This window comes from Cherax quadricarinatus, chromosome 69 (assembly GCF_038502225.1).
Source record: "Cherax quadricarinatus isolate ZL_2023a chromosome 69, ASM3850222v1, whole genome shotgun sequence".
NCBI lineage: Eukaryota > Metazoa > Arthropoda > Malacostraca > Decapoda > Parastacidae > Cherax > Cherax quadricarinatus.
Genome location: NC_091360.1, coordinates 3,295,935 through 3,310,679, shown reverse-complemented (window position 1 = coordinate 3,310,679; position 14,745 = coordinate 3,295,935). Strand labels below are relative to the sequence as shown.

The 14,745-nt window shown below is 44.9% G+C and overlaps 1 long non-coding RNA gene across 4 annotated transcripts in view; it reads right to left on the bottom strand.

Moving 5' to 3' along the window:
- LOC138854777 (uncharacterized) overlaps window positions 1-14,349 on the bottom strand; it is a 36,665-nt gene extending 22,316 nt beyond the window's left edge. Inside the window, exons 1-4 of one of the 4 annotated variants that reach the window (XR_011393952.1) lie at window positions 14,237-14,349; window positions 13,505-13,697; window positions 10,640-10,769; window positions 10,302-10,491 (exon numbers count right to left, since the gene is read on the bottom strand). This is a non-coding gene — a long non-coding RNA (uncharacterized lncRNA). The remainder of the gene's footprint in view (window positions 1-10,301; window positions 10,492-10,639; window positions 10,770-13,504; window positions 13,698-14,236) is intronic. The other 3 variants (XR_011393950.1, XR_011393953.1, XR_011393951.1) reach the window with 3 other exon arrangements.
- Between the last annotated feature and the right edge of the window lie 396 nt (window positions 14,350-14,745).

Below are 14,745 nucleotides of genomic sequence, written 5' to 3'. Positions count from 1 at the left end.
CTGATCCGGAACTGACTTTAGGTGCTTGTCCAGTGCCAGCTTGAAGACTGCCAGGGGTCTGTTGGTAATCCCCCTTATGTGTGCTGGGAGGCAGTTGAACAGTCTCGGGCCCCTGACACTTATTGTATGGTCTCTTAACGTGCTAGTGACACCCCTGCTTTTCATTGGGGGGATGGTGCATCGTCTGCCAAGTCTTTTGCTTTCGTAGTGAGTGATTTTCGTGTGCAAGTTCGGTACTAGTCCCTCTAGGATTTTCCAGGTGTATATAATCATGTATCTCTCCCTCCTGCGTTCCAGGGAATACAGGTTTAGGAACCTCAAGCGCTCCCAATAATTGAGGTGTTTTATCTCCGTTATGCGCGCCGTGAAAGTTCTCTGTACATTTTCTAGGTCGGCAATTTCACCTGCCTTGAAAGGTGCTGTTAGTGTGCAGCAATATTCCAGCCTAGATAGAACAAGTGACCTGAAGAGTGTCATCATGGGCTTGGCCTCCCTAGTTTTGAAGGTTCTCATTATCCATCCTGTCATTTTTGTAGCAGATGCGATTGATACAATGTTATGGTCCTTGAAGGTGAGATCCTCCGACATGATCACTCCCAGGTCTTTGACGTTGGTGTTTCGCTCTATTTTGTGGCCAGAATTTGTTTTGTACTCTGATGAAGATTTAATTTCGTCATGTTTACCATATCTGAGTAATTGAAATTTCTCATCGTTGAACTTCATATTGTTTTCTGCAGCCCACTGAAAGATTTGGTTGATGTCTGCCTGGAGCTTTGCAGTGTCTGCAATGGAAGACACTGTCATGCAGATTCGGGTGTCATCTGCAAAGGAAGACACGATGCTGTGGCTGACATCCTTGTCTATGTCGGATATAAGGATGAGGAACAAGATGGGAGCGAGTACTGTGCCTTGTGGAACAGAGCTTTTCACCGTAGCTGCCTCGGACTTTACTCTGTTGACGACTACTCTCTGTGTTCTGTTAGTGAGGAAATTATAGATCCATCGACCGACTTTTCCTGTTATTCCTTTAGCACGCATTTTGTGCGCTATTACGCCATGGTCACACTTGTTGAAGGCTTTTGCAAAGTCTGTATATATTACATCTGCATTCTTTTTGTCTTCTAGTGCATTTAGGACCTTGTCGTAGTGGTCCAATAGTTGAGACAGACAGGAGCGACCGGTTCTAAACCCATGTTGCCCTGAGTTGTGTAACTGATGGGTTTCTAGATGGGTGGTGATCTTGCTTCTTAGGACCCTTTCAAAGATTTTTATGATATGGGATGTTAGTGCTATTGGTCTGTACTTCTTTGCTGTTGCTTTACTGCCCCCTTTGTGGAGTGGGGCTATGTCTGTTGTTTTTAGTAACTGTGGGACGACCCCCGTGTCCATGCTCCCTCTCCATAGGATGGAAAAGGCTCGTGATAGGGGCTTCTTGCAGTTCTTGATGAACACAGAGTTCCATGAGTCTGGCCCTGGGGCAGAGTGCATGGGCATGTCATTTATCGCCTGTTCGAAGTCATTTGGCGTCAGGATAACATCGGATAGGCTTGTGTTAATCAAATTTTGTGGCTCTCTCATAAAAAATTCATTTTGATCTTCGACTCTCAGTCTGGTTAGCGGCTTGCTAAAAACTGAGTCATATTGGGACTTGAGTAGCTCACTCATTTCCTTGCTGTCATCTGTGTAGGACCCATCTTGTTTAAGTAGGGGCCCAATACTGGACGTTGTTCTCGATTTTGATTTGGCATAGGAGAAGAAATACTTTGGGTTTCTTTCGATTTCATTTATGGCTTTTAGTTCTTCCCGCGATTCCTGACTCCTAAAGGATTCTTTTAGCTTAAGTTCGATGCTTGCTATTTCTCTGACCAGTGTCTCCCTACGCATTTCAGATATATTGACCTCTTTTAGCCGCTCTGTTATTCTTTTCCGTCGCCTGTAAAGGGAGCGCCTGTCTCTTTCTGTTTTACATCTACTCTTCCTTTTTCTTAGAGGAATAAGCCTTGTGCATACATTGAGTGCCACCGAGTTAATCTGTTCTAGGCATAAGTTGGGGTCTGTGTTGCTTAGTATATCTTCCCAGCTTATATCGGTTAGGACTTGGTTTACTTGGTCCCACTTTATGTTTTTGTTATTGAAGTTGAATTTGGTGAATGCTCCCTCGTGACTAATCTCATTATGTCGGTCTGGGGCTCCGCGCATACATGACTGAACCTCAATTATGTTGTGATCTGAGTATATTGTTTTTGATATGGTGATATTTCTTATCAGATCATCATTGTTAGTGAAGATGAGGTCTAGTGTATTCTCCAGTCTAGTAGGCTCTATTATTTGCTGGTTTAAATTGAATTTTGTGCAGAGATTTAAAAGCTCGCGTGAGTGAGAGTTTTCATCAGAGCTGCCTCCTGGTGTTATTACTGCAACAATATTATTTGCTATATTCCTCCATTTTAGGTGCCTTAAGTTGAAATCCCCCAGGAGCAAGATGTTGGGTGCAGGAGCTGGAAGGTTTTCCAGACAGTGGTCAATTTTTATTAGTTTAACTGAATGAAGGGGAGGGGGGGGGGGTAGGTTACACATGGATATATCCATCAAGGAAAAACACCTGTATATAATACCAACACTTACCAGATATTCTCTGGTGGTCACTTGATGTAGCTGGATCACCCCCAACCTATCCAATTACAACATACCTAACTGGCCAGTATCAGTCTGCTATAACTAGAAGGGTTACTTAACTGTGGGTGATTGATGCTCCATATTTCCTCCATTCACTATCTCATTTTGATGTCCTGCTACACCGACACAGTTCTTATTCCGTTGGTTTGTCCCGGTTTAGATGTCGGGACTCCATAAAAACTTCACTGTCCTCGGGACAGGAGCCACGAGGACTCCACGTGTTCATTCGGAGTAAGGCGACTTATTTCACTTCACACATTCTCTTAACTTAGTGTTATAATCAGCGAGTACATTACAGTTCACACGACGATTTAATGTCTCATAATTATTATGCACATTAGAGGTCACTCCATTAAGATCTGAGACCGATGAGTGATGATTAAATCACGGGTATTTTCCCCTGGACACACTCCATGGCAGCTTACCAGTCACCACCGGTCCCACCATTATTCACTAATTTTACCACTTTATTACGGTGGTCCCGTAAATCATGTTCCCTCACTCTTCACCAGGAATAGTTACGACACTTCCTATTATGAAGTGAGGCCTATATTAATCCTTAGGCCACCGTGAATGCCAATTTTCTGGTCCCATGCTTTCCCAGCCTCTTAACTCCATTCAAACACACACACAAACACACACAAACACACACACAAACACACACACAAACACACACACAAACACACACACAAACACACACACAAACACACAAACACACACACAAACACACACACACAAACACACACACACAAACACAAACACACAAACACAAACACACAAACACACACACAAACACACACACAAACACACACACAAACACACACACAAACACACACACAAACACACACACAAACACACACACAAACACACACACAAACACACACACAAACACACACACAAACACACACACAAACACACACACAAACACACACACAAACACACACACAAACACACACACAAACACACACACAAACACACACACAAACACACACACAAACACACACACAAACACACACACAAACACACACACAAACACACACACAAACACACACACAAACACACACACACACACACACAAACACACACACAAACACACACAAACACACACACAAACACACACACAAACACACACACAAACACACACACAAACACACACACAAACACACACACAAACACACACACAAACACACACACAAACACACACACAAACACACACACAAACACACACACAAACACACACACAAACACACACACAAACACACACACAAACACACACACAAACACACACACAAACACACACACAAACACACACACAAACACACACACAAACACACACACAAACACACACAAACACACACACAAACACACACACAAACACACACACAAACACACACAAACACAGGCTGAAGCGAGTTACAGGGGCAGTGACCAGAGAAGACACAGCATATGAAGCTGCGAGGCCGAACAGGAAGGAAGGAATTATGAATTATGCTAAGGTCATATCAGCCTGCCAAGGAGGACCAAGGAGTGAAAGGGAAGAACAGCTGGTTGCAGATGGAGAGGGTGATAGGTCGAATGCTGAGGCACAACCAGGCTATCAAGAGCCACTGGAAAAATCAAGGGAGAAACTGACCACGTACAGGCAGGATCCAGAGTCACAGAGGGTGAGGCAATGGGAGGAAGAAAGAGTAAAATCAGTGTTTATCCATGGGCTTCAGGAGAGAGAGGAAAGGACACACACTGAAAGGCAGCAGGAAGAAAGAAAGGAGATTGAGAAAAACATCACGGAAATAGGTGAAGAGATGGACGAGATTGTAAATTTTCAGAGAATAGGGGGGTACTCGAAGGGGAGAAACCGACCAATCAAGCTGATTCTCAGGACGGAAACAGTGCAGAACAGGATCCTCCAAGAGAAACCACGATTGAAATACTCGGAAGAGTACAAGAGGGTGTTCCTAGACAGAGACAGAACAAAATCAGAACGACAGCAGCTGAGGGAGAGGACAAAAAAGCGAAAGGAGCTAGGAAGAGAGACAAGGATGGAACCAGCAAAGGTCAGTCAGAGCAGAACAGAACAGCAAGGGCAAGCACACACACAACTATTCTCAGAACCATACAACCTATCACACCATCCCAACACACACTACAATTCATACCCACAGCCTCCACCCAACACCGAGCTATAGAATCCCACAGTATGCCACCAGGTCTCCCACCCTCACAGGCCCCCCAAACCACAGTGTTGGAAAGGAAACTGAAGGTATGGTACACAAACGCTGATGGAATAACAAATAAGTGGGAGGAGTGGCATGAAAGAGTCAAAGAAGCATCACCGGACATCATAGCTCTCACAGAAACCAAGCTTACAGGTATGATAACAGATGCTATCTTTCCAACGGGATACCAAATCCTGAGGAAAGACAGAGGGAACAGGGGGGGTGGAGGAGTGGCGTTGCTGATCAAAAATCGCTGGAATTTTGATGAGCTGGAGAGAGGAGACAGCGGAGAAGAAAGTGATTACATAGCGGGAACACTTCACTCTGGAGGTCCCAAGGTGGTAATAGCAGTGATGTATAACCCACCACAGAACAGGAGGAGGCCAAGGCAAGAGTACAACGAGAGAAATAGAGCGATGGTTGACACACTGGCTAGAGTGGCCAGAAGAGCTCATGCATGCAGGGCAAAGCTCCTGATCATGGGTGACTTTAACCACAAGGAGATCGATTGGGAGAACTTGGACCCACATGGGGGCCAAGATACATGGAGGGCTAAGATGATGGAGGTGGTACTGGAAAACTTCATGTGCCAACACGTAAGGGACACTACAAGAGAGAGAGAGAGGAGAGGATGAACCAGCAAGGCTGGACTTAATATTCACCTTGAGTAGTGCAGATATCGAGGATATCACATATGAAAGACCCCTTGGGGCCAGTGACCATGTGGTTTTAAGCTTCGAATACACAGTAGAGCTACAAGTGGAGGGAGAAGCAGGAAGGCCAGGACGAATGAAGCCAAACTACAAGAAAGGGGACTACACAGGAATGAGGAACTACCTGAACGGGGTTCAGTGGGACAGAGAACTGGCAGGGAAGCCAGTTAATGAGATGATGGAATATGTAGCAACAAAATGCAAGGAGGCTGAGGAGAGGTTTGTACCCAAGGGTAACAGGAATAATGAAAAAGCCAGGATGAGCCCATGGTTTACCCAAAGGTGCAGGGAGGCAAAAACCAAGTGTGCTAGGGAATGGAAGAAATATAGAAGGCAAAGGACCCAGGAGAATAAGGAGAACAGTCGTAGAGCCAGAAACGAATATGCACAGATAAGAAGGGAGGCCCAAAGACAATATGAAAATGACATAGCAGCGAAAGCCAAATCTGACCCGAAACTGTTGTACAGCCACATCAGGAGGAAAACAACAGTCAAGGACCAGGTAATCAGGCTAAGGAAGGAAGGAGGAGAGACAACAAGAAATGACCGTGAAGTATGTGAAGAACTCAACAAGAGATTCAAAGAAGTGTTCACAGAGGAGACAGAAGGGACTCCAGAAAGACGGAGAGGTGGGGCACACCACCAAGTGCTGGACACAGTGCACACAACCGAGGAAGAAGTGAAGAGGCTTCCGAGTGAGCTAGATATCTCAAAGGCAATGGGGCCAGATAACATCTCCCCATGGGTATTGAGAGAGGGAGCAGAGGAGCTATGTGTACCCCTAACAACAATATTCAATACATCTATCGAAACAGGGAGATTGCCTGCGGCATGGAAGACAGCAAATGTAGTCCCAATCTTTAAAAAAGGAGACAGACATGAAGCATTAAACTACAGACCAGTGTCACTGACATGTATAGTATGCAAAATCACGGAGAAGATTATCAGGAGAAGAGTGGTGGAACACCTAGAAAGGAACGATCTCATCAACAGCAGCCAACATGGTTTCAGGGACGGGAAATCCTGTGTCACAAACCTACTGGAGTTCTATGACATACCTGGAGAGTTTACCTGGAGAGAGTTTCGGGGGTCAATGCCCCCGCGGCCCGGTCTGTGACCAGGCCTCCTGGTGGATCAGCGCCTGATCAACCAGGCTGTTGCTGCTGGCTGCACGCAAACCAACGTACGAGCCACAGCCCGGCTGATCAGGAACTGACTTTAGGTGCTTGTCCAGTGCCAGCTTGAAGACTGCCAGGGGTCTGTTGGTAATCCCCCTTATGTGTGCTGGGAGGCAGTTGAACAGTCTCGGGCCCCTGACACTTATTGTATGGTCTCTTAACGTGCTAGTGACACCCCTGCTTTTCATTGGGGGGATGGTGCATCGTCTGCCAAGTCTTTTGCTTTCGTAGTGAGTGATTTTCGTGTGCAAGTTCGGTACTAGTCCCTCTAGGATTTTCCAGGTGTATATAATCATGTATCTCTCCCTCCTGCGTTCCAGGGAATACAGGTTTAGAAACCTCAAGCGCTCCCAGTAATTGAGGTGACAGCAGTAAGACAAGAGAGAGAGGGGTGGGTGGATTGCATTTTCTTGGACTGCAAGAAGGCGTTTGACACAGTTCCACACAAGAGATTGGTGCAAAAACTGGAGGACCAAGCAGGGATAACAGGGAAGGCACTACAATGGATCAGGGAATACTTGTCAGGAAGACAGCAGCGAGTCATGGTACGTGGCGAGGTGTCAGAGTGGGCACCTGTGACCAGCGGGGTCCCGCAGGGGTCAGTCCTAGGACCAGTGCTGTTTCTGGTATTTGTGAACGACATGACGGAAGGAATAGACTCTGAGGTGTCCCTGTTTGCAGATGACGAAGTTGATGAGAAGAATTCACTCGATCGAAGACCAGGCAGAACTACAAAGGGATCTGGACAGGCTGCAGACCTGGTCCAGCAATTGGCTCCTGGAGTTCAATCCCACCAAGTGCAAAGTCATGAAGATTGGGGAAGGGCAAAGAAGGCCGCAGACGGAGTACAGTCTAGGCCCTAGGGGGTCAGAGACTACAAACCTCACTCAAGGAAAAAGATCTTGGGGTGAGTATAACACCAGGCACATCTCCTGAAGCGCACATCAACCAAATAACTGCTGCAGCATATGGGCGCCTAGCAAACCTCAGAACAGCAATCCGACATCTTAATAAGGAATCATTCAGGACCCTGTACACCGTGTACGTTAGGCCCATATTGGAGTATGCGGCACCAGTTTGGAACCCACACCTAGCCAAGCACGTGAAGAAACTAGAGAAAGTGCAAAGGTTTGCAACAAGACTAGTCCCAGAGCTAAGAGGTATGTCCTACGAGGAGAGGTTAAGGGAAATCAACCTGACGACACTGGAGGACAGGAGAGATAGGGGGGGACATGATAACGACATACAAAATACTGAGAGGAATTGACAAGGTGGACAAAGACAGGATGTTCCAGAGATTGGACACAATAACAAGGGGACACAGTTGGAAGCTGAAGACACAGATGAATCACAGGGATGTTAGGAAGTATTTCTTCAGCCACAGAGTAGTCAGTAAGTGGAATAGTTTGGGAAGCGATGTAGTGGAGGCAGGATCCATACATAGCTTTAAGCAGAGGTATGATAAAGCTCACGGCTCAGGGAGAGTGACCTAGTAGCGATCAGTGAAGAGGCGGGGCCAGGAGCTCGGACTCGACCCCCGCAACTTCAACTAGGTGAGAACTAGGTGAGTACACACACAAACACTAGGTGAGTACAACTAGGCGAGTACACACAAACACTTAAATCTCTACAGCAAATTCACCTTAAAACAGCCAATATTAGTCTACAAGACTGGAGAATACGCTGGACCTCATCTTCACTAACAATGATGATCTGATACGATATATTACCATATCAAAAACAATATACTCTCATCACAACATAATAGTGATTCAGACATGTATGCGGGGAGCCCCAGACCAACAAAATGTAATCAGTCACGAGGGAGCCTTCACCAAATTCAACTTCAATCATAAAAACTTAAGGTGGGACCAAGTAAACCAGGTCCTAAATGATATAAACTGGGAAGATAGCCTAAGTAACACGGATCCAAACCTATGTCTAGAACAACCTAACTATGTGGCACTCGTGGTATGTTCAAGGTATATTCCTTTAAGGAAACGGAGATGATGTTAACTAGAAAGAGAAAGGCGCTTCCTATACAGGTGAAGGCAAAGAATGGTATAAACCTTGGTAATAAATACCGACAAGTTGGTTTAGAAAGACACGTAAGCAAACACTAACATATTTATTAGAAAACGTTTCGGTCCTGGGACCGAATATGTTATAGTGTTTGCTTACGTGTCTTTCTAAACCAAGGCAAAGAATAACAGAGCGGTTAAAGAGGGGCCAATATATCTAATACGTAGGGAAACACTCGTCAGAGAAATAGCAAACATCGAACTACAGCTAAAAGAATCTTACAGGAGTCAAGAAACGCATGAAGAACTAAAAGCCATCAATGAAATTTAAAGCTCAAAATATTTCTTCTTTTATGCCAAATCAAAATCGAAAACGTTCAGTATTGAGCCCCTACCTAAACGAGATGGGTCCTACACAGATAACAGCAATGAAATGAGTGAGCTACTCAAATCCCAGTATGTCTCAGTTTTTAACCAGTCGCTAACCAGAGTCGTAGACCTAAATGAATTTTTTACGAGAGAACTTGGCAGACTCGAACCTTTCTGATATTACCATGATGCCAAATGACTTCGAAAATGCGATAAATGACATACCCATGCACTCTGCCCCAGGCCTTGACTCATGGAACTCGAGTTTATCAAGAACTGAAAGCCCCTATCATGTGGTTTTAACATCCTATGGAGAGGGAGCATGGACACAGGGGTCATCCCACTGCTGCTGCTAAAAATTAACAGACGTAGCCCCACTCCACAAACGGCAGTAAAGCAATAGCAAAGAACTACAGACCGATATCGTTAACGTCCCATATGATAAAAATCTTTGAAAGAGTTCTAAGAAGCAAGATCGCCACCCATCTAGATATCCAACAACTACACAACCCAGGGCAACATGGGTTTAGAGCAAGTCACTCCTGTCTGTCCCAACTATTGGACCACTATGACAAGGTCATAGTGGTCCAATGATGAACTGGCTAAGTTATATGCTTTCAAAGTGTAGATTACAATCTTGGCTTGTTAGTTTGTGAACATTAATATGAAGAAAACTTCAACTGAACTTTACTGACTTAATACTGAGGGAGATCGACACCAGGTAATTTACACTATGATAATTTGTACTTATGTGTACCTGTACCTAAATATACGAAGTCAAAGTGACTTATTTCTATTATTAAACTATCATCCTGCATGAGGCACTAAAGGCAGCTTATGCCGTCTACCAGGTCAAACCATATTACTACCACTACTATCAAAATTAAGCACTAAACCCACAAGAGATGTCAAATACGTAAGCCCAAAATCAAGGAGGCGGCTATCAACACGAGTCCATGGACATTGTTCATTAGAATTACGAATATGTGGCAATCGAGTGTCTTTGGGCTAGTGTCCAGGGCGTTTCAAGTATCAAGGTTCAAGCCACGTATTAGTAATTATCAAGTGACAACCATCCCCTCTACCCCCTCTCCATCGCCTTCCCACTAGTAACAACTAACTACTCACCCCGACGCACCCCTCCACCAGCAGCCAATCAAGGACCCTTCCTTCAACGACCTTCCCCTCCCCACAAACAACTGCCGTCATCACCCCCCCCTCCCCCCAGGTCAATGGCGCCATGGAGGTCAAGAATAGTGGCGCCACTAGTCACTCCTCTGCCATCCACCACACCATCGACACCTCCAGTTCCACCAACCTATAGTAATTTAAAAAAATTTTGATTACTCCAATTTCTTGGTTATTTTTGATAGATCAGCTTTGAAAACATTTTAGCAATTTTTCTTTCCACAAAATGTTGAAGGAAGCATTCTAAATACATAGCAAGATTTCAAACTATTGCTTACTGCAGTTCGTGAATAATCTAGTGATGTCCATACTTTTATCTTTGCAGACATTGTTCTGGAGTGTTGCTGCTGGTGACAATATCTTTGAAGACTTGCAGCTGCCCACACCACGGCCTTCACCACACTGCAGCTGCCCACAACATGGAGAATATCTTCAACCTACATGATCTGATAAACTTAATGCTCCTAATTAAAGTGTAATAAATAAAGCGCCTTTCTTTATCAAAAAGGAATGTTCAAGGAACACGAAAGAAATAGAAAAATGAAACAGACAAGCCTCAACTGCTGCATTTGTCAGCAGGACAACATTCACACAACTCGGGAGCTTTAAGCTCGGGGAAAAAAAAAAAATATACCTACCCCAACCCTACTATTAATAGTATTGAGGCTGTCCGCCTTAATACTGCCATTATTAGTAGTTTGAGGTATGATACATTTTCAAATTCAATGACCTTGTAGTGTCAGGAAACTAACAGTGTTGCGACGCTGGGCAGTGGAGTCGTGTACAACACTGTCTTCACTGCAAACACTTCCGCATGCACAAATTTATTAGAACACTGGAGACAAGGCGATCATGTCTTGCTTGTCAGGAGGATTCAGCTGCAAATTACCCTCGAAGTCCGTAACAGACATTACAACCTAGCCAAACCTAATATCCCTTGCATATAAATCTCGCTGGAAACACTAAGTCAACTTGCACTACTCTCCTCGGAGTAAAACTTGGTTGACTTTCGTCGACCTGCCCCCTGAGAGATTACCGCTAACTCCCCCCCATTCAAAACAAATTTTTACGTGCACATTTACCCAAACAAAACTTGCCATAACTATATATTACACAGGGGTTATACACAGCTTGGGAAATGTTAGGCAATCAGGTTTGATCCAAGGAAGGGGTCGGGTACCTGTAACTGCTTGCATCAATATACCTTCACTAGCACAAAAAAACCCTTGAAGGGCATCCAAATTTAACATGAAGGTAGTTAGGATCATTAAGACAATGTATTTCCCCTACACTTCCATGTCCCTCAGTGTTAGACTAGTGTGCTAACACACTAACAACCACTATGCTAGCCTGAATTCAACCGAGAGGCCTGGGCCCAGACAGAGCAGCGGGGGCGTTGACTCTCGAAACTCACTCCAGGTACCCTACCTGCCAGCTATGGCTGGCATCCTAGGCACAACCTGAGGATCACTACATTCAAGCAACCCCCCCCCCCACCCCTACTCTACCGCTCTAGGATCACTACACTCAAGCAACCCCCCCACCCCCACTTTCTGCCGCTCTATTTTCCTGAGCTTCTAACCCAGCAGGGTTAATAATCCTAGTCTCACCCCCTAACTATACTCATCAGCATCAGATGTTAGTGAATCCTTTCTGCCTACTAACACGTCTGCTGCCAGAAGCGTTACACTTCACTACTTACAAACTATCAAACCAACTGAAATTCTGAACACGAATACTTTATATTCATAGGAACCTTAACGCCGCTTAAATTTTCCAAAATGACGAAATTGTGTAAATTCAACTAATCAATATTTAACTTTGCACAGTTTGGCCAAAGGCATAAAAAACGTAGAACACCCACCACAACCACTACCCAAAGCCCGAAACCCACCAACATCCCTACGGAAACCACGTGCAATAACAGATTGCAGACAGCTACTGAAGGTCGTTGGTGGGTTCCCAGGCCAACAGTTCTACGTAATCTATGCCTTCAGGGGAGATTACTCTCCCCTGCTATATGCATTCATAATGCATATAGCAGATTCTCCAGTTCTTTACCTTACCTACCCTACATAACACCTAAATCTTATATTTTGATAGAAACTGGAGTATGCATCATACTCCAGGTATAGGCCTTGCTAATTTGCAGAGCAGTGGCGGCACACGGAGTGGGATGAAGGGAGGCGAAGGCAAGATCAACGGGGGTCGTAGGCAAGATCAACGGGGGTCGTAGGCAAGATCAACGGGAGTCGTAGGCAAGATCAACGGGGGTCTAGGCAAGATCAACGGGGGTCTAGGCAAGATCAACGGGGGTCTAGGCAAGATCAACGGGGGTCTAGGCAAGATCAACGGGGGTCTAGGTAAGATCAATGGGGGTCTAGGTAAGATCAACGGGGGTCTAGGCAAGATCAACGGGGTCTAGATAAGATCAACGGGGGTCTAGGTAAGATCAACGGGGGTCTAGGTAAGATCAACGGGGGTCTAGGTAAGATCAACGGGGGTCTAGGTAAGATCAACGGGGGGTCTAGGTAAGATCAACGGGGGGTCTAGGTAAGATCAACGGGGGTCTAGGTAAGATCAACGGGGTCTAAGATCAATCTAGATAAGATCAACGGGGGTCTAGGTAAGATCAACGGGGGTCTAGGTAAGATCAACGGGGGTCTAGGTAAGATCAACGGGGGTCTAGGCAAGATCAACGGGGTCTAGGTAAGATCAACGGGGGTCTAGGTAAGATCAGTCTACAAAGTCTCTGTAAATATATACTGAATAACTCAATTTCAGAACAAATGCTACCCCTCCCAAGACGCTCCAATACTGACTCGAGACGTAAGCGCTAAACCCACAAGGTTATGCTACTGAAAATATTTTTGGGGCTTCAAAGCATAAAATTACTTGGCCAGGTCTTCTACAACCCTACTGAAAATATGAAATTGTGGTTAGTTAAACGTCAAGATAACCTATAGAATACATTCCTCATTTCCTAGCCAGAGATTTCATCTCTGGTCGGGAGGTAACCTAATACTTTTCACTAAGCTACTTTTGACATCAGTTGCTTAGTCTTTTTTATACTCTCCCCACCACCTTCCCACCTAATACAATTACTATCTGTTTCAGTTACCAAACTTTAGTGGACTTATAACCTGGAATACCTTACAAGTGGGCCCTGCCCACCTTTGACGATGTCTCCAACTGCTACACCTCCACAACACTAAATGCTATGGGTCAGACCATTTACTAATATGGTTGTCTCCACCGTTCAGACTGGTCAGAGTTGCTGTGTTGATCAATGTGGCAGCAGACACAGCCAGGCACAGCACTCCTCAATTACCACACCTGAAACCAAACACATTTGCATTATAACCATGAACACTACACATTTATAGGCAAACATTACCATGTAATATAAACTAATAACATTACTGCCTGCCTGATATACCCATTAATGTTAAATATAGTAATTAAAGCTATCTTTCTCTTTAATATTTCTTTCACATAAAACTGATGAATAACAATTTGTTTACGTGGATATCTGGATCACAAGGCGCAAGTTCCCTGGATCAAGAGACCTTCACGAAGTTATTTTTCAATAATGGAAATTGCCCAGAACTGGATACACCATTATGGGTTATGTAACGCCTAGTGTGAGAGTTATTGTTTGATTAGAGAAAGGGGAGTAGCTCCAGTTCCTCGCATCAAAACCCCTCCACTAAGGTCACCCCCCCCCGCCCCTCTCCAAGACATTAGACCCCAAACAAAATTAAATTAATAACATTTAAATATTAATAATTTGGTGACCAAACTTGTGTGGGGACCAGGAGCTGCAGTTCAACTCTGCTGTTGTACTGACAAATACGTCACCAGACAGTACTTACGCTATTTAGGTGTATTAAAAGGATGAGGAAGCGGTAAAGCCGGCGGAAGGGTGGCAGGAGGAGGAGCACTACGTCTCTCCTGAACGACCACTGAAGTTCAACTGACCTCTAGTGACCGTGTGGTTGGTCACTGTCCTATCCTTCACTATAACACCATCACCGATAACCTGACTAATTCTGACTACCACCACTAGATGGCACTACTACACTATCGCTATCACCACTAGATGGCACTACTACACCATCACTATCAGTACTACTCATGGTGGAGCGCTCATACACTGGTAGAGGATCATACACTGTTAGGGAGTCATACACTGGTAGAGGATCATACACTGTTAGGGAGTCATACACTGGTAGGGGTCATACACTGGCAGAGGATCATACACTGGTAGGGAGTTATACACTGATAGGGGGTCATACACTGGTAGGGGTCATACACTGGTAGAGGATCATACACTGTTAGGGAGTCATACACTGGTAGGGGTCATACACTGGTAGAAGATCAT